Source organism: Bubalus kerabau, chromosome 6 (assembly GCF_029407905.1).
Source record: "Bubalus kerabau isolate K-KA32 ecotype Philippines breed swamp buffalo chromosome 6, PCC_UOA_SB_1v2, whole genome shotgun sequence".
Classification (NCBI taxonomy): Eukaryota; Metazoa; Chordata; class Mammalia; order Artiodactyla; family Bovidae; genus Bubalus; species Bubalus kerabau.
Genome location: NC_073629.1, coordinates 79,856,852 through 79,875,303, shown reverse-complemented (window position 1 = coordinate 79,875,303; position 18,452 = coordinate 79,856,852). Strand labels below are relative to the sequence as shown.

At 39.2% G+C, this 18,452-nt stretch overlaps 1 protein-coding gene across 1 annotated transcript in view; it reads left to right on the top strand.

Moving 5' to 3' along the window:
* Positions 1 to 18,452, top strand: part of PDE4B (phosphodiesterase 4B) — a 650,415-nt gene that overhangs the window by 133,428 nt on the left and 498,535 nt on the right. The gene's annotated exons all lie outside the window — the stretch shown is intronic.

Genomic DNA, 18,452 nt, shown 5'->3' with positions numbered 1-18,452 from the left:
TAGTAAGTCAAGTGGGCCTTAGGAAGCATCACTATGAGCAAAGTGAGTGGAGGTGATGGAATTCCAGTTGAGCTATTTCAAACCCTAAAAGATGATGCTGTGAAAGTGCTGCACTCAATATGCCAGTAAATTGGAAAACTCAGCAGTGGCCACAGGACTGGAAAAGGTCAGTTTTCATTCCAATTCCAAAGAAAAACAATGCCAAAGAATGTTCAGACCTCCCCACAGTTGCACTCATTTCACACGCTAGCAAAGTAATGCTCAAAATTCTCCAAGCTAGACTTCAACAGAACATGAACTGAGAACTTCCAGATGTTCAAGCTGGATTTAGAAAAGCAGAGGAACCAGAGATCAAATTGACAATATCCTTTAGATTATAGAAAAAGCAAGAGAATTCCAGAAAAACATCTACTTCTGCTTCATAGACTATGCCAAAGCCTTTGACTGTGTGGATCACAACAAACTGTGGAAAATTCTTAAAAAGTTGGGAATACCAGACCACCTTACCTCACTCCTGAGAAACCTATATGCAGGTCAAGAAGCAACAGTTAGAACTGGACATGGAACAGTGGACTGGTTCCAAATAGGGAAAGGAGTACATCAAGGCTGTATATTGTCACCCTGCTATTTAAATTGTGTACAGAGTACACCATGTGAGGTGCCCGGCTAGATGAATCACAAGCTGGAATCAAGATGGCCGGGAAAAATATCAATGACTTTAGATATGCAGATGACACCACTCTTATGGCAGAAAGCAAAGAGGAACTAAAATGCCTCTTGATGAAGATGAAAGAGGAGAGTGAAAAAACTTAATACTCAACATTCAAAACACTAAGATCGTGGCATATGGGCCCATTACATCATGACTAATAGATGGGGAAACAATGGAAACAGTGACAGACTGTTTTCTTGGGCTCCAAAATCACTGCAGATGGTGACTGCAGCCGTGCAATGAAAAGATGCTTGCTCCTTGGAAGAAAAGCTATGACAAACCTAGAAAGCATATTAAAAAGCAGAGCCATTACTTTGCTGACAGAGGTGTCTAGTCAAAGCTATGGTTTTTCCAGTAGTTATGTATGGGTGTGAGAGTTGGACGATAAAGCTGAGCGCCGAAGAATTGATGCTCTTGAACTGTGGTGTTGGAGAAGACTCTTAAGAGTCCCTTGGACTGCAAGGAGATTAAACCAGTCTATCCTAAAGGAAATCAGTCCTGAATATTCGTTGGAAGGGCTGATTCTGAAGCTAAAACGCCAATACTTTGGCCACCTGATGCAAAGAACTGAGTAATTGGAAAAGACCTTGCTGCTGAGAAAGACTGAAGGCAGGAGAAGAAGGAGACGACAGAGGATGAAATGGTTGGATGGCATCACTGACTCAATGAACATGAGTTTGATTAAACTCTGGAAGTTGGTGATGGACAGGGAAGCCTGGCGTGCTGCAGTGCATGGGGTTGCAAATACCTGGACACAATTGAGCAAGTGAAATGAACTGAATTGATAGAGTTTCCTCAGATCACTGGGTTTCCCAAGTAGTGCTAGTGGTAAAGAACCTGCCTGCCAGTGCTGGAGACGTAAGAGAGGTTGGTTGATTCCTGGGTTAGGAAGATCCCTTAGAGAAGGGCATGGCAACCCACTCCAGTATTCTTGCCTGGAGAATCTCATGTACAGAGAAGCTGGGTGGGCTACAGTTCATAGTGTTGCAAACAGTCGGACACAACTGAAGCAACTTAGCATCACACATGCACACAGACCACTAAAATGCTAAAGGTGTTGCTCCAGCCATTGCATCCCCTTCCACCTGTCATCATGGATGACCACTGGTGGAAACCGGAAACATGCCCTAGCATTCCAAGGACTAGCCCCACTTTTATCTGTCGGCAGTGATGGGTTCTTATTGATTTTCAGCGGAAAATGGTCTAATTCCAAACTCCTATCTTTAGAGTCTGCTTTCCAGGAACATTCCTGGTATCAGCTGTCTTAGATTGGGTTCCTCAGGGCAAAACCCGAAGTAGGAACCCATGCTTAAGAAATTTATTTGGACTGAGCCCTCAGTAAGTGAGGAAAACATAACAGGGCAGGGGAAAATTGCCAAGTGAGAATGTGGTCTTACACAATGAACTTATCTATGAAACAGAAACAGACATAGAGAATAGACTTATGGTTGCCATTGAGGGGAGTGGGGGAGGTAGGGATTGGGAGTTTGGGATTAGCAGATGTAAAATATTATATGTAGAATGGATAAACAAAAAGGTCATGCTGTATAGCACAGGGAACTATATTCAATATCCTATGATAAACTGTAATGGAAAAAATATAAAATTATATGTATATATCACTTTGCTGTACACCTGAAATGAACACAATATTGTAAATTAACCTTACTTCAATTAAAATAAAGAATGTGGTCTCAGTAGAGACTAGCTTCAGTCTGATCCCACAAGGTACTCTAGAACATAAGTGACACGACAGAGCTCATGTTCAGGCAAGGGGACTGGCCTTCTGTGTTTGATGCCCACAGGTCACTGACGAAGTCAACCGTGTTGGAGAGTGGAGGGAGGTATAACCTCCCAGACAGGGTGCTTCCATTTGGTTCAGGAGAATTCTCTGTGTTGTTCTCTCCACTTACAGCAAGTGGGAGAGAGGTGCACCAGCCTGAGGAGGGGATCATCCACTATAACAGCGTAGAGCTATCCTGAACTGTAATGATCAGTAAACTCTTTGAGTTATTCTGTACACAGGGTAAGAAATATATTTCTTTATTTGTAAATCTGCTCTATGTTTGGGTAAGAAGGTTGTATTTGTCTTTCCTTCCTTTTTGTGAAATTACACTCAATCTCTTTGGCCATAAATCCCAAATGACTAATTCACCGACTTTGACTAAGGATGCTCATGAAAATGAGATATCCTCTCCTGATCTGCTATCAATTCACCATCTTCAAATTGAGACTGTTATTTCCCCCTGTGACCCTTGGTTGATTTAATAAATTTGCCCCCTCCTTCTGACCCTTACTTTTACTCTGTGGTAGCTAGAGTGAGAGCTTATGAGGACATTATCCCACTTGGAATGGGATGATGTGGTGTGAACACTGCTTTCCCTGTTCCTTTTTTATGTGCAATTGAAAATGTCTCTGTACTGGTATAAACTATGTATGAGAAGTGGACAGAAAGTGAAAAAGGAAAGAGAAAATGAAAGATCCAAAGGTAATGTACAAACAGATGAGAGTGAGATTTTTATTTTCTTTTTTTGCAGTTTGAGTTTGGGAATTTTTACTTTTTTGCCAGCAAAATGATATATAACCTCACTCAGAACTTCAGTCTTCTTGAAGAGTTTAGAAATGTCATTGTCTTCCAAGGTGACACAAAGTGGTTTATGGTTAAAATTCTCCTGTTCTCTACTCTCCAGAACTTACAGTATACAGTGTACTGAGTAGTCTGTGCTCCACAAACACTTGAAAAATGGTGGCGCATGCTAAAGTACTTTGAAAGCTGTCAAAATTCATGTTAAAATAAGGTGTTATGGTGTTGCTTTAAGTGACCTTCTCCAAGGTCTGCACTAAAGTTGTCTTTCAACCTATTACCCCACTTACCCCCATACACATGTCCTTTGCTTTAGCCTTAGATTCTTCCTCCCACTTGCCACATCCCTTTTCATTTTCTCCTTCCTTGCTATCAAAATTCCACTCATAATTCTAAGCTTGGTTTAAACCCCCAGTCTCAGGAAACAAACCCTGGTACTCCAAGTTTTGGCAACAGAGGGTGAATCTCCCTGGGAAAACCATGGCAGAGACCTGTTCATTTCACTCTTGTGTACTGAGATTCTTCTTCCTCGAGGGAACTTTTTTCCTTTGGATGGTGTTCTCAAAGTGTGGTCTTCAAGCTAGAGTATCAATGTCAATGGAGAATTGGTTAAAATGAAAATTACTGGCTCCACCTCAGACCTATGAAATTAGACATCTAGGTGTATGACCCACAACCTGTGTTTTTAATAAACCTTCCAGGTGTTTTTAATAAACCTTCCAGGTGATTCTGAAGTCTGCTAAAGCTTGATAATCACTGTCTGAGGGAGTCTCTTACTGATCACCTTTGGTGCATCCTGCTGACCTCAGGCAGTACTCCTCCATGTACCATGCAAGCTAAATAAACCCTTAACTGCCATGGCACAGTTGTAACATTTAAACTAACTTTCCTAATGGCTCATCCATGATAAAAGGAAAATTAATTTTGCCAGCAATGTGTAATTAGATACAGTGATTCATCAAATATGGAAATGTATTATAGTGGCTAAAAGCAGAAGTTTTATAGTCAGACGAACTAGACCTTGAATCCAGCTTGTCACTTAATCATGTTGACATGAAAGCTCTGCAGCCATAATAATAATGTTGTGAAGATTAAGTGAGATGATGAAAGTAAAGCAATTAGCAAAGCACCTGACTCATAGAATGTGTTCAGCCATTTTTCTTATTACTCATAGAAAGAGTAATAAGCTGGATTTTGCTTAGTCATCATCAATGCATAGCCCCCTCTTTGCAGTGGATATTAGCAGTCAACTCTCTGGCTACCTCCACAGGGCGTGGAACATTTTTCACCCTTGGAATTCCAAGGCACTCTCAGCCTTGAAGTCTAGGCTGAAAGAGATATAGGAATTCTCTCTTCCATATTGACTCCTATAGCCCAATTCCTAATTTATCATCTCGGTGCCGTCCTATCATCTCGGCTGTCATTTTGGGGGAACATCAGGCCCACTCCAACATTTGCAGAGTTTAAGACAAGAGTATAACTTGGAGTCCCACAGAACATACACTTACATTTATAATTTAACAGAGCAAGCTTAAAAGAAAAAAAAAGAAGTCATCTTATCTATGTGGGTAGAATAGCAGCCCCTACAATTCCTGTAACCTGTGGGTACATTACCTTATATGATAAAGAGACTTTGCGAGTGTGATTAAGTAAAGACCTTGAGATGGGGAGATTATCCTGAATAATCAGTCGTGTAATCATCAGGATCCTTTTAAGAGGAAGGCAGGCAAGTCAGAGAAGGAAATGTGACAACACGCAAAAGTCAGAGCAGTAAGGAATGCAGGCAGACTAGAACAGGGGTTTCCAACCTGGGCCATGGACCACTACTGGTCCTCAGGCTGTTGGATACCCAGCTGCACAGCAGAAGGTGAGTGGCAGGTGAGCGAGTGAAGCTTTATCTTCTGCTTCCTGTCGGTCCCCATCACTCAAATTACCACCTGAACCATTACTCCCGCCTCCTACCCACACCCTCCCACCCTCATTGTCCGTGGAAAAATTGTCTTCCACAAAACTGGTCCCTGTTTCCTAAAAGGTTGGTGACTGCTGCTTTAGAAGATAGAAAAAGAGAGGAAATAAATTCTCCCCTAGAATCTTCAGGGAGACCACAGCCTTGCTGACCTATTCTGGATTTCTGAACTTCAAAATTGTTCAGTAACACATTGGTGTAATTTTTATAGCAGCATTCTGAAACGAATAGCCCTTCGTAACATAACCTTCATAACAAAGAAATTTTTAAAAATGTGTACAAATGCTTTTACAATACTGCAGATTAGCAAAATATCAATGGTGATTAAGCCTAATGATTATTTTGCATAGTAAATTATCCAGTGACATTTAAATGAATAATACAATTAATTTTTATTTTTATCTATTTTCCTTGCCTTTATTTCAGCATACTTATGAATTACATTATTCAGGTAGTTTGCTTTTAATAGAAAGTATTGCCAAATTAGATCACCTTTTAAAAATTATTGTAGTTATTAGATGATATTTCTGATTACTTACAATGTGGAAAAATTTGGCTTTATGAAGGCATCGGCTACTGAATTGTCATTAAAACTCTTAAAGAATAGTTAGATTATTGGTTAGAATAGTTAGATAATGGTTAGAAATATATCATTAATTTATATATCATGTTTACACATTTTAAGGGAACTACATATAATAAATTGTCATGATCTTGGGAAAAAGCCTAAATATTTAACTTAAGAAAATAATTCACTGTCAATTATAACTGTTGTTATTAACATCTATAAAGCAGTATCTAGTTGTATAGAACTTTGTCTAAATTCTTTTTTTCTTGTTTTTTTTTAATGCTGATACTTAATTTTTTTCAAGCCTCTCACTTCAGTTGAAACAATAGCAAGACTTAAAATGGTTAGAATGAGTCTCAAGTTTATTTTATATGCAAATCTTATCCTTCATCATCATGCAAGTGTTTTCATTTTCTTTTTATAGTTTCTTTGTATTTTATTGGAATGTCACTTGTTGCATATTTTGCAGGCAATGTATTTCGATTTAGAAACATTTTTTTTCTAAAAAGTAAAAAATGCTTTTTATCATTTTCTAAATGAAGTAGCCAGACTCATATCTATTTGTGTTTTTGTTGGAAATACTGCACAAGTTGTGAGTACCTCAAGACCATGAGCAGGGACACAGAGAGATGTAAGACAGTGGATGCTTGGCACTACTGGAAAATGAATGTTATAAGAAAATCTATTGCATTCATATTATAGGCGAGGACATATTTAAGCAATTTGTGTGGTCTTTCCCCTAAATCATTCCCCAGACTCTGAAGCCTTATCTGTCTCAATGTCAGTTATACCACAGAACGTAGATCTTCAGGTTTAAGACACTGATGTTACAAGTAGCAGATCTATTAATCACCTACTGGATTACATGCTAGTCTACTGATCTCTGAGTTCCTTGAGGACAGGAATTGTGTCTTATTCATTTCTGTATTTTGGAGACCTCACAGCATGCCTGGAATATGTTAGGAACTGAACAAAGAAGTTCTGATTAAATTAAATGGAATAATAAGGTTATTATTGATGAAAAAATAGATCATTATTATTGATGATCAAATTATTGATCTAAAAAAAGAAATCTGCTTCTCCTATAAATTCAGCAAATAGAGAAACATAAGTATGAGCATGACATGCCAAAGTCACTGAAATGTCTTTAGGTTCCAGACTGATTAGCCCCAGGAATATTTTAAGAGAGATCCTGAGAAGATTCCCCAGTTTTTTTCAAGGCCCTTCCATGCTGCCAGCAAATTCTTCCTGATATTTAACCTGAAGCAGTACTTTCTAAATGATGTGCTGCAACTCAGAGAGAGCTGCTGTAATTGCCAAAGTTTCAATCTTACCACTGGGGCATATTTAAGGTATGAGAACATCTTAACTCAGCAGATTTTAAAAAGCGGTATTTTTAGTTTCTTGGCTGGATGGTCCTGTTTTAATTCAGGAAACAAAAGGTGTTGGTTTAAGTAACAGTGATAGCATCTCACTGTTTTCCTCTCTGAGGTCTTTCCATCAACTGTTTTCCTTTCCAGACCCAACTGTTCGCTCTTTCTCCATGTTCTCAAAGCCACTTCATTTAAAACATGCATACATTCCTGCTGACACAAACATATGCAGAGTATTACATTATGTATATATGCTATTTTACCTGTGTTAATAGATATATAAAGCAATAAATAGATTGTGGTTCCTTGATTTTCTGAGAGTTTCTTCCTTGTGCAGTTCTACAGTGAGAGCAGAATTTCAGTAAATGTGAAATACTGGAATTAATAAGCGAGATAAAATGAAGTAAGGATTGACGTAATCTTGCTACCTTCGTTTCTGTTGCTGTATTATATGTCTCCCTGCGAGATTTTGTTGGAGAGATATGTACTGATGACAATGCTGGCATAGAGGGTGTACACCCTGAACTTTACTAGGAAACACAAATTGTTTTGCAAAGAGGTTGAAAATGTGCAGTCCTACCAGCAGCGTGTAAAAATTCCTATTTATCTATTCACTCTATGATCCTTGATATTTTCAGACATCTTGGATTTTACCAACCTAGTTGGTTTGTAATATCTCATTATGACTAATTTGTGTTACAAAATTACTAATGAATTTGAGCAAATTTTCAAATGTTTGTGTGCCATTTTTGACTTTATTTTTTTAGAACAGTTTTAGCATTACCACAGAATCGAGAGGCCAGTACGGATTTCCCACACATCTGCTCCCCTGCTCCTCACATGCATAGTCTCCCTCATTACCAGCATAACTCTTCCGAAGGGTACATTTATTTATTTATTTATTTTTACCACGGATAGACCTACATTGACACATCATAATCACCCAACATCCAAAAGTCCCCTTAGGGTTCATCTTTGGTGTTGTACATTCTATGGATATAAATCCATCACTATAATACACTACAGAGGTTTAGTCCTAAAAATTCTCTGTGTTCTCCCTATTCACCCCCAGCCCACTTCAAAACCATTGATATTTTTATTGTCTCTATAGTTCTGCATTTTCTAGAAGTCATATAGCTGGAGTCATAAGTATGTAGCCTTTAAGCTTGGCTTCTTTCACTTAGTTATTGCATTTAATGTTTCTTCATGTCTTTTTATGACTTGAAAGCTTGTTTATTTTTGTGTGGAACAATATTCCATTGTCTGTTTGTCCATATTTATTTATCTTTCTACTGGTAGGAATCTTGGTTGCCTCCAAGTTTTGGTGATAAACATCTTTGTGCAGGTTTTGAGTGGACATAACTTTGCAAATCTTTTGGGTAGATATCACTTTGCTGACAAAGGTCTGTATTGTCAAAGGTATGGTGTTTCCAGTAGTCATGCATGGATGTGAGAGTTGGACCATAAAGAAGGCTGAGTGCTGAAGAATTCATGCTTTCAAATAGTGGTTCTGGAGAAGACTCTTGAGAGTCCTTGGACAGCAAGATCAAACTAAATTCTAAAGGGGAAATCAACCTTGAATACTCATTGGAAGGACTGGTGCTGAAGCTTCAATACTTTGGCCACCTGATGTGAAGAGCCAATTCATTGGACAAGACTGAGGGCAGGAGAAGAAAGGGGAGACAAAGGATGAGATGGTTGGATGGCATCACTGACTCAATGGACATGAATTTGAGCAAACTTTAGGAAACAGTGAAGGACAGGGAAACCTGGCGCGCTGCAGTCCATGGGTCACTAAGAGTTGGACACGACTTAGTGATTGAACTACAATGGGGAATATAATTGCTGAATCATGTGATAAAAATATGTTCTGTTTTGTAAGAAACTGCCAAACCTTCTTTCAAGGTGTACCATTTTGCATTCCCACCAGCATGAGAGTTTCTATAGCCTCATTAACACTTTATTTTGTAAGTGTTCTGGATTTTCTCCATTTTAATAGATGTATAATGGTATCTTGGTTTAATTTGCATTTTTTCCTGATGACATGTGATCTTTTAATATGCTTATTTGCCATTTGTATATCTTCTTTGTTGAGATGTCTATTAAAATATTTGGTCCATTTTAAAATTAGGCTGTTTATTTTCTTTGTTGAGTATTAAGAGTTCTTTGTATATCTTGGATAACAGTCTTTTAATCAGGTGTCTGTTGCAAATATTTCCTCCCAGTCTGTGGCTTGTCTTTGAATTTTCTTGACATTGTCTTCTGCAGAACAGAAACTTTCAATGATCATGTCATCTATGAATAGAGACAGTTTCTGTCTTCTTTCCCAATCTGTATACCTTTTGTTTTCTTTATTTGTCTTGTTGAATTAGCAAGGATTTCCAGTTCAGTGTTGAAAAAGAGGGATGAAAGGGGACATCATTACTTTATACCTGATTGTTAGTGAGAAAGTTTCAAATTTCTTATGATTAAATATAATGTTAGCTGTAGGTTTTTGTAGATAGTTTATCAAGTTAAGAAAGTATCCTCTATGACTAGTTTACTGGGAGTTTTTATTATGAATAGGTGTATTTTGTTGAGTATTTTTGCATATATGTTTATGAGAGATATAAACTTTGTAATTTTCTTTTCTTGGTAATTATTTGTCTGTTTTTGGTGTGAGGGTAATACTGGCCACATAGAATAAAGTTAAGAAGCATTTCTCCTGCTTCTATCCTCTGAAATAAATTGTAGGAAATTGGTATACTTTCTTCCTACATGTTTGGTAGAATTCATCAGGGGACCCTTTTAGGCTGGTGCTTTCTGTTTGAAAGGTTATTAATTATTGATTTAATTTATTTAATAGATATAAGCCTATTCAGGTTATTTCTAGCTTCTGTGAATTTTGGTAGATAGTGTCTTTGAAGGAATGGATCCATTTAATATACAACACCAGCTTTGTGGGCATAGAATTATTGCCATTTGTTTTTTATTTCTGTGACATGCTTGTGTGTTTTGTCCATTTTTCTGTATTTTTTTTCTCTATTAGTGATTTTCAGGCATTCTTTACATGTATCTAAATACTTGGGCTTTATCAATAAATGTGCTGCAAATGTCTTTAATATAATTGTATGTATTCCTGATGTAATAAATTTTCTTTAGTGCTAATAATGATAGTCTTTAACTCTTTTTGTCTGATATTTTGTTTTGTTTTTTTTTTGTCCATCATCTATTTGTCTATGGTGCCTTTTTTTCTATGTATTTGTGTTCAAAATTTCCACGTCTTTATGAGTTAGGGATATGTCTCATAGTGTATAGCTGGAATGGTTTTGTTTTTGTTTTTCATTGTGGTCCCATAATCTTTGTTTTTAAAGGGCAAATTTAAGCCCTTTATAGTCATTATGATTATTGGTATCATTGGACTTGTTTCTATTGTATTGTTTTTGTTCTCTGTCCTTTTTTCTATGCATTTTTCTTCTTTTGATTTATTGAGGCAATTTTCCTTCAATTTTATTCTTTATTTTATACTATTCTTAGTGGTTACTCTTAAGCCACAGCCCTCTGAAAAGCCTCAAAGCCTTTAAACACTTCCCTTATTTATCATGCTATTTTAGTTCTGCCCTATTTTTTTTAACTTCCCTGGTAGCTCAGACGGTAAAGAATCCACCTGTAATGCAGGAGATTGGATTCGATCCCTGGTTTGAGAAGATCTCCTGGAGAAGGGAATGGCTACTCACTCCAATATTCTTGCCTGGAGAATCCCATGGACAGAGGAGCCTGGTGGGTTACTGTCCAGAGGATCACAAAGAGTTGGATGTGACCGAGTGATCCAAACTTATTTTTTTAGCAACTGCCACATATCGAATATTCTTCTTATTTTGTTCTTTTTTTTTTTTTTTTTTTTTTGATTAAGCAACACATTTCCATTTTGTTTGCTCACCATTTCCTCTTTCTTCTTGGATACATTGCCCTGGGATGTTTACTTCTTGGAGTACATCCTTTAGAAGTTCCTTTAGTGAAGGTTTGGTAATGGTCTGCATTTGCCTTTACTTTCTCTCTTTCTTAAAAGATTGTTTTAATTGATTGAAAATACCACTCTGACAATCATTTTCTTTCAACGGCTCCACCTACTCATTTCTTTTTTCATGTTGTTCAGAAGACTGCTCCCCTGCCTGGCCAGCTGTCCTTTGTAGATGTTCTGTCTTTTTGCTGTAACTGCTTTCTTTTCTAATTCATCTTTTAATTTTGAGATAATTGTAGATTATCTTATACTCAACTTATAGTTGAGTACCCTTTACCTAGTACATTATTTACCTAGTTCCTCTTAACTTCTTACAAAATTGCAGTGTAATATCACTCTTCTTTGTAATTTTATTCTGCTATTATTTAAACATTTTAAACCTAGCAATGCTACATTCTGCACTGGACAATTCCAGCATCTATAGACTCTGGAGATCTCTGACTTTCACTTATTGCAGCTGACCCTAATGTGCTTTGTGACACTGTAATACGTGCTCAATACTTACTCATGTTATGTGAGGATCTTGCCAGCCTAAGCTGGGGTGGCTTCCTTCAAGCGATGATTTGTGTCATGTTTTGCTTGGATTGAGGGATGCCACAGACCCAGGACCATTTTGAGACCCTTAGAAGCCTATCTTGGTGAAGGACTCACAGGCTTATTTCCTCTTATTCTGCATCCTTCAGCAGTCCCGTTGTGGTCCTTTGTCCTCAAGACACCTCTGCCTCTGCTCAGTTCTCACTGCTTACTGCTTTCAGTGGCTGCCCTACTTAAGGCTTATTTGTTTTTAGTGGTGTTTGTGAGCACAGCAATATATCACAAATTGGGTCCTATTGAAGATCCAGCTGCTTTGTAGCAGGTCAATAGAGCTCTTAGCCCACCATATTGCTGGAAGCAGAAGTACTGGGAAAAGGGTGACAGTGGTTATTGATCTTTGGAATGAGTATTGTCTTTGTATTGTTTGAGTTGTACTGTTACCACAATACAAGACAAACCCTTTTGACCCCCTTCCAGGACTGAAGCACTCATTTCCCCAGCTGCTGGATACCACTCCCCTCTCTGACTTGCCCTTGGCTGAAGAGGACTGTCATACCCAAGGGTCAGTCTGTATCCAATGACTACTGATGTATCTATGTGTGTGTAATTCAGGACACCTCTCAAGGGCCATCCTAGCTCAGAGTCCCCTGTGAAGTTACTCGAGAACTTTATTGTGATTGTATGTTCTCTGCAAATCCTGCTTTTGTCACTTCCCCACAGGCACTGATCTTGTGGGCAATCCCCCCTAGTAAAATCTCTACAGGCAAATCTGTCTCAGAATCAACTTTCCTGGAGGAAATTGAACTTGTTTGAAGTCTTGTTTTCAAAAATTTTTGGAACTTTCATGGCCCCATAGAATATGTAATTAAAATATCTATACTATGTCATGAATTTTAGTCCTGGGAGCCATTTAGAAATAATCTAGTTTTACATCATTCTAAAATTTAAAAAAATTGAGACCTGGAGTTGACTATTTCATAAAAGATCATCAGCTTACTTTGTGGTCTCTGTTGTCTCCAAACGAAGGGGACTGACCTCTGACCTTTGTTCTTTAAGTTCTATTATTCAGTTGATCTGTGGTTCTGAGTTTTGAGACCATGGCACTTGCCAATCTCTGGTGTTGTTTTCCTTCTTTGCCTCTTTGTATAATTTTTTGTTCTTCCATGTTCTTCTAGCAAGTTTGTTCAAATAATTTTGACTGTGGCCATAAAATAGAGTATAGAAAATGTAGCCAAAGATATTATAACAAAGAAATTTGATGCGTTTTGCTTGCTTGTTTCCTGCAGCACCCTCATTACATTGAGCATGGATGCAGGTGCAGGGCCAGCTTCATGGGCCTGTGACTGGTCCCAGATTCAGAGTTTTCTAGCTGTTGATTTCATCCTCACTATTGGATGCCTTGAAATTCATAATCATTTTTTTAACCAGGGGGCTCACATTTTAATTTTTCAATAGGTCTCACAAATAATATAGCTGGCTCTGGGTAGACAGTTTGGTATAGAAGATGTCAGAAAGATGTGTGGGGTCGAATCATGCCTTTGTCTCTTACATTTTATAGTCTTGGCCAAAATTCTTAAACCCTCTGGATCTCTTTCCTCATTGAGAAAATATTGTTGGCAGGGCCTACAAATATTTGAAATTTGCTGTTGAAAAGACTAATTAACAAATACTATTACAGTAGCTATCATTTTGAGCTTCCCTCATAGCTCATTTGGTAAAGAATTTGCCTGCAATGCAGGAGACTCTGGTTCCAAGATTCCCTGGAGAAGGGATAGGCTACCTACTCCAGTATTCTTGGACTTCCCTTGTGGCTTAGCTGGTAAAGAATCCGCCTGCAATGCAAGAGACCTGGTTCGATTCCTGGGTCGGGAAGATCTGCTGGAGAAGGGATAGGCTACCCACTCCAGTATTCTTGGGCTTCCCTTGTGGCTCAGCTGGTAAAGAATCCGGCTGCATTTCAGGAGACCTGGGCTCAATCCCTGGGTTGGGAAGGTCCTCTGGAGAAGGGAAAGGCTACCCACTCCATTATTCTGGCCTGGAGAATTGCATGGACTGTATAGTCCATGGGGAGCTATAATATGAAAAAATTAGAATTAGTGAAGTTAAGCCAGTGGGTTCTGGGGTCAGATTTCCTGGGTTCATGTCTGAGCTTTGTGATTTACCAATGGTGATACGTTGAGTAAATTCCCTAAACATTCTTTGTGTCTCATCATAGGATGTATGTGAATGTTAAATGAATTAATTGCAACTTCTTGGCATGGTACCTGGTTTTAGGTATGATACTGGTTTTAGGAAAGATAACCAAACTCTTCTAAAACACGTGTGCTATGAGAGAAAATAATCAAAAGGGTCCTTGGTAGAGAAAGAGAAAAGTTTTGGGAACATATGTGAACAACACTGTGGAGAAGGACGTGACAACTACAAACCACAGAATGAACTGTTAGTGTTGGTCAGTGCAGCACGTCTACTTAGCACTCACCTATGGATGGGTCAGTGTGTCCTTTAGGGAAGGCAGTAACAATCTTACACAGTTTTACCTAACAGGAAACCTGGAGGCATAGATTCCCTGTGATGGTTGTATACTCATTGTTCTCAATTTTATACTTGGCAGCTAGTTGGAGTACAGACTCCTTCAATCATCATTAACCTCATTAGTCATCCCCAATTGAGGAAAGCCCAGGATGAGGTTTGAGAGGGAAGTCCAAATTCTTGGAAGACATCTCAGAATGTTCCCAAGGTATAGTGTAGTGAGCAACTAAACTGAAGCAAATAAGCCTCTTCCACCAAAAAAAGTCTTCCCTGATGGCTCAGTGGGAAAAGAATCCACCTGCAGTGCAGAAGACACTGGAGACGTGGGTTCAATCCCTGGGTCAGGAAGATCCCCTGGAGAAGGAAATGGCAACTCACTCCAGTATTATTGCCTGAAAAATTCTATGGATAGAGGAACCTGGCAGGCTGTCGTCCAAAGGATGGCAAAGAGTTGAACAGCGCTAAGCACTAAGCAACCAGGCCCCCCAGGAAAGCAAGCATGTCTTTTCTCTGAATTACTCTTTCCCTGCTGTGCACTGAATTGTGTACCGCCAAAATTCCTATGTTGAATCTCCTAACACCTACTGTGGCGGCATTTGGAAAAGGCCTTTGGGAGATAATTAGAGTCAGACTCAGTCGTGAGGATCGAGTCTTCATGTGGGATCAGTGGCTTTCTAGGAGAATCCCAGGGACAGAGGAGCCTAGTGGGCTGCTGTCTATGGGGTCGCACAGAGTCAGACACGATTGAAGCGACTTAGCAGCAGCAGCAGCAGAATGAGAAAGAGAGATATTTCTCTCCACAAGCCCACACCAAAGACATGGGAAGACACACAGAGAAGGTAGCTTTCTGCAGGCCAGAAAGAGAGTGCTCCCCAGAACATGACCATGATCTCTGATCTCAAACTTCCAGAAAATAAACTTGTATTGTTAAACCCACACAGCCTCTGGTATTTCGTTATGGCAGCCTGAGCCAAGATGATCCCTTTCGACAACTGTCTTCTGTCATGTTTTTCCTCCTGTTCTCCTTTGCATTGATGCTGTATGATCATTAGTTGAATAATTACCAGAAATATTTATAATTATAATCCATCATGTGCTCAGTCATGTCTGACTCTTTGTGACCCCATGGACTGTAGCCCACTAGTCTCCTCTGTCCATGAGATAGTCCATGCAAGAATACTGAAGTAGATTGTCATTTACTTCCCCAGGGAATCTTCCCAACCCAGGGATTGAACCCGCATCTCCTATATCTCCTGCGTTGCAGGCAGATTCTTTACCCAGAAATATTTAGCTAAAAATTAATAAATCCTTCCCCATAAGAGTATCAAGAGAGTATTCAGCCTGCTGTTGTGGGTTGAATTGTGCCCCACAAAGATATGTTGAATCCCCAGTATCCACGGATGTGATTTTATTTGAAAATAAGGTCTTTGTAGATGTGATCAAGGTGAGGTCCTATTGAAGTACCATGAGACCCCTAGTCCAGTGTAACTGGGTTCTTCATAAGAAGAGGAAAAATGCCATGTGAAGACACACACATAGAAAGAAGGCCTGGAGATGATAGAGGCAGATATTGGAGTGATGCAGCTAAAAGCTAAGGAATGCCAAGGATCTTTGGCCACCATCAGAAGTCAGGAAGAGGCAAGGAAGTACTCTACCCAACGTCTCAGAGCCTGGCTGTGCTAACACCTTGGCTTCAGATTTCTACCCTCCATAACTGCTGGAGAGTGTATTTCTGTATTGTCACCCAAGTCTGTGGTACTTTGCTAAGGCTGCCCTAAGAAACAAATTCACGGGCCTCCCTTCACATAAGCAGTATTTTATTCTTGCTTTGAATCTCATTTCCTAGTGATTGTCATCAGTATAATTGCCTTCAAAGCAGAGGAACAAGATACAAAGGCATGAGGACCTTTTAAATTATAGTTGTTTTGTGGAATAAAAGATAATCTGAAAAAGAATAGATACATGTATATGTATAACTCAACATTCAGAAAACTAAGATCATGGCATCTGGTCCCATTACTTCATGGCAAATAGATAGGGGAAACAATGGAAACAGTGACAGACTTTATTGTGGTGGGGGGGACTCCAAAAAAAAACTGCAGATGGTGACTGCAGCCATGAAATTAAAAGATGCTTGCTCCATGGAAAAAAAGTTATGACCAACCTAGACAGCATATTAAAAAGCAGAGACATTACTTTGCCAACAAAGGTCCATCTAGTCAAAGCTAGGGTTTTTCCAGTAGTCATGTATGGATGTTGAGAGTTGGACTCTAAAGAAAGCTGAGCGCTGAAGAATTGATGCTTTTGAGGTGTGGTGTTGGAGAAGATTCTTGAGAGTCCCTTGGACAGCAAGGAGGTCCAACTAGTCCATCCTAAAGGAAATCAGTCCTGAATATTCATTGGAAGGACTGATGCTGAAGCTGAAACGCCAATATTTTGGCCACCTGATGTGAAGGGTGCAAAGACCCTGATGCTGGGAAAGATTGAAGGCAGGAGGAGAAGGGGGCAACAAAGGATGAGATGGTTGGATGGCATCACCAACTCAATGGAAACGAGTTTGAGTAAGCTCCAGGAGTTGGTGATGGACAGGGAAGCCTGGCATGCTGCCATCCATGGGGTTGCAAAGAGTCGGACATGATTGAGCGACTGAACTGAGCTGAACTGATACATATAACTGAATCTCTGCTGTACACCTGAAACTAACACAACATTCTTAATAACTATAGTCTAGTATGAAATAAAAATTAAAAAAATTTTTTACTTAAAAAGAAAAGTTGCTGTGGGTATGGAATCCATCCCACAATACCACCCGATCTCCCAGGGCCAACCCATTCTTTAACCTGTTAAGTAAACCCAACCAACCACTAATGAACAAAGTGGTGGTGCTGATTTAGTCACTAAGTCGTGTTCAACTGTTTGAGACCCAGTAGACAGTAGCCCGCTAGCCTGCTCTGTCCACAGGCTTTCCCGGGTAAGAATACTGGATTTGCCATTTCCTCTCCAAGAGATGGATCTTCATGATGTAGGGATCAAACCCAGGTCTCCTGCACTGCAAGCATATTCTTTACCTCTGAGCCACCAGGGAAGTCCTAATGAACAAAGTGTACATGCATATTTGATGGTGAATGGGAGATGATTTCAGTTCGTGATGGATGAAAGACAACAGTATGTTTGTCTCAAATGTAGAGGGAGCTATAAAAACTGGAAAGGATATGAGGTGGTTTTACTACAGGTGCCTTTTGTTTATGGAATCTTACTTCCAATTATGTACATATTCTTTTAAAAATTCTTGAAATGTTTGCCTTTATAACTATGTGTCATTCAGTCTGTCCCAGAAAAGCAGAAATAGCATATTTTCATTTGTTTTACTTTCCAACACAAGAGGGCAGCATTGCAGCATTGTTCATTTCCTGTAGGCCTCACACTGCTGTCCTTTGTGTTTAAATACACAGGGTACCTTTTTCAAATGGATAATCAGTTGAGAATTGCACAAAGGAGGACCCAGGCTATTTATCCATCACCTGACATTCATTTTAATGTTAGTTTTGAAAACAGTACCCTCTGATGAGCATTCATACATTTTATATTTGCTTCATTGTTTCAGATTCTATACTAATCACCCAGTTTCAAGAAGACGAGGTACTTTTGTGTTTTGTAGTGTTTGTGTAGGGTAATTGTCTAAAAATCTGAATTCATTTAAATGGCATTTTCAATCACATTACTCAGAAGTACATAGGGTACCAGGACATAGGCAGTTTGACGTAAAGGATGAGTAACCCACTGGGCAGGGGGGTTTCCTGCTTGCTTGACACAAGTCTGTGAGAGAGTAAACCCGGTGCGCGGATTCCAGCAGCTCTGTGCAAATAAATGGGCTGGGAGATAGGGGGTAGCGAGAGTGCAGTACAAGTAGTAAGAATAATGATACGAAGAAGTACCATTTTTGACTGCTTGTTTTATCTTTGTTGTCGTTGTTTAGTCACTAAGTTGTGTCCAACTCTGCAGCCCCGTGAATTGTAGCATGCCCGGCTTCCCTGTCCTACCCCATCCCCCAGAATTTGCTAAAACTCATGTCCATTGAGTTGGTGATGCTATCAATTTTATCTTAGATCCGTTATTTGCATAGCTATATTGTTCTTAATACTCCTGCATAGTTCCTCTCATTTTTATAGGTGAGAAAGCAGAAGCT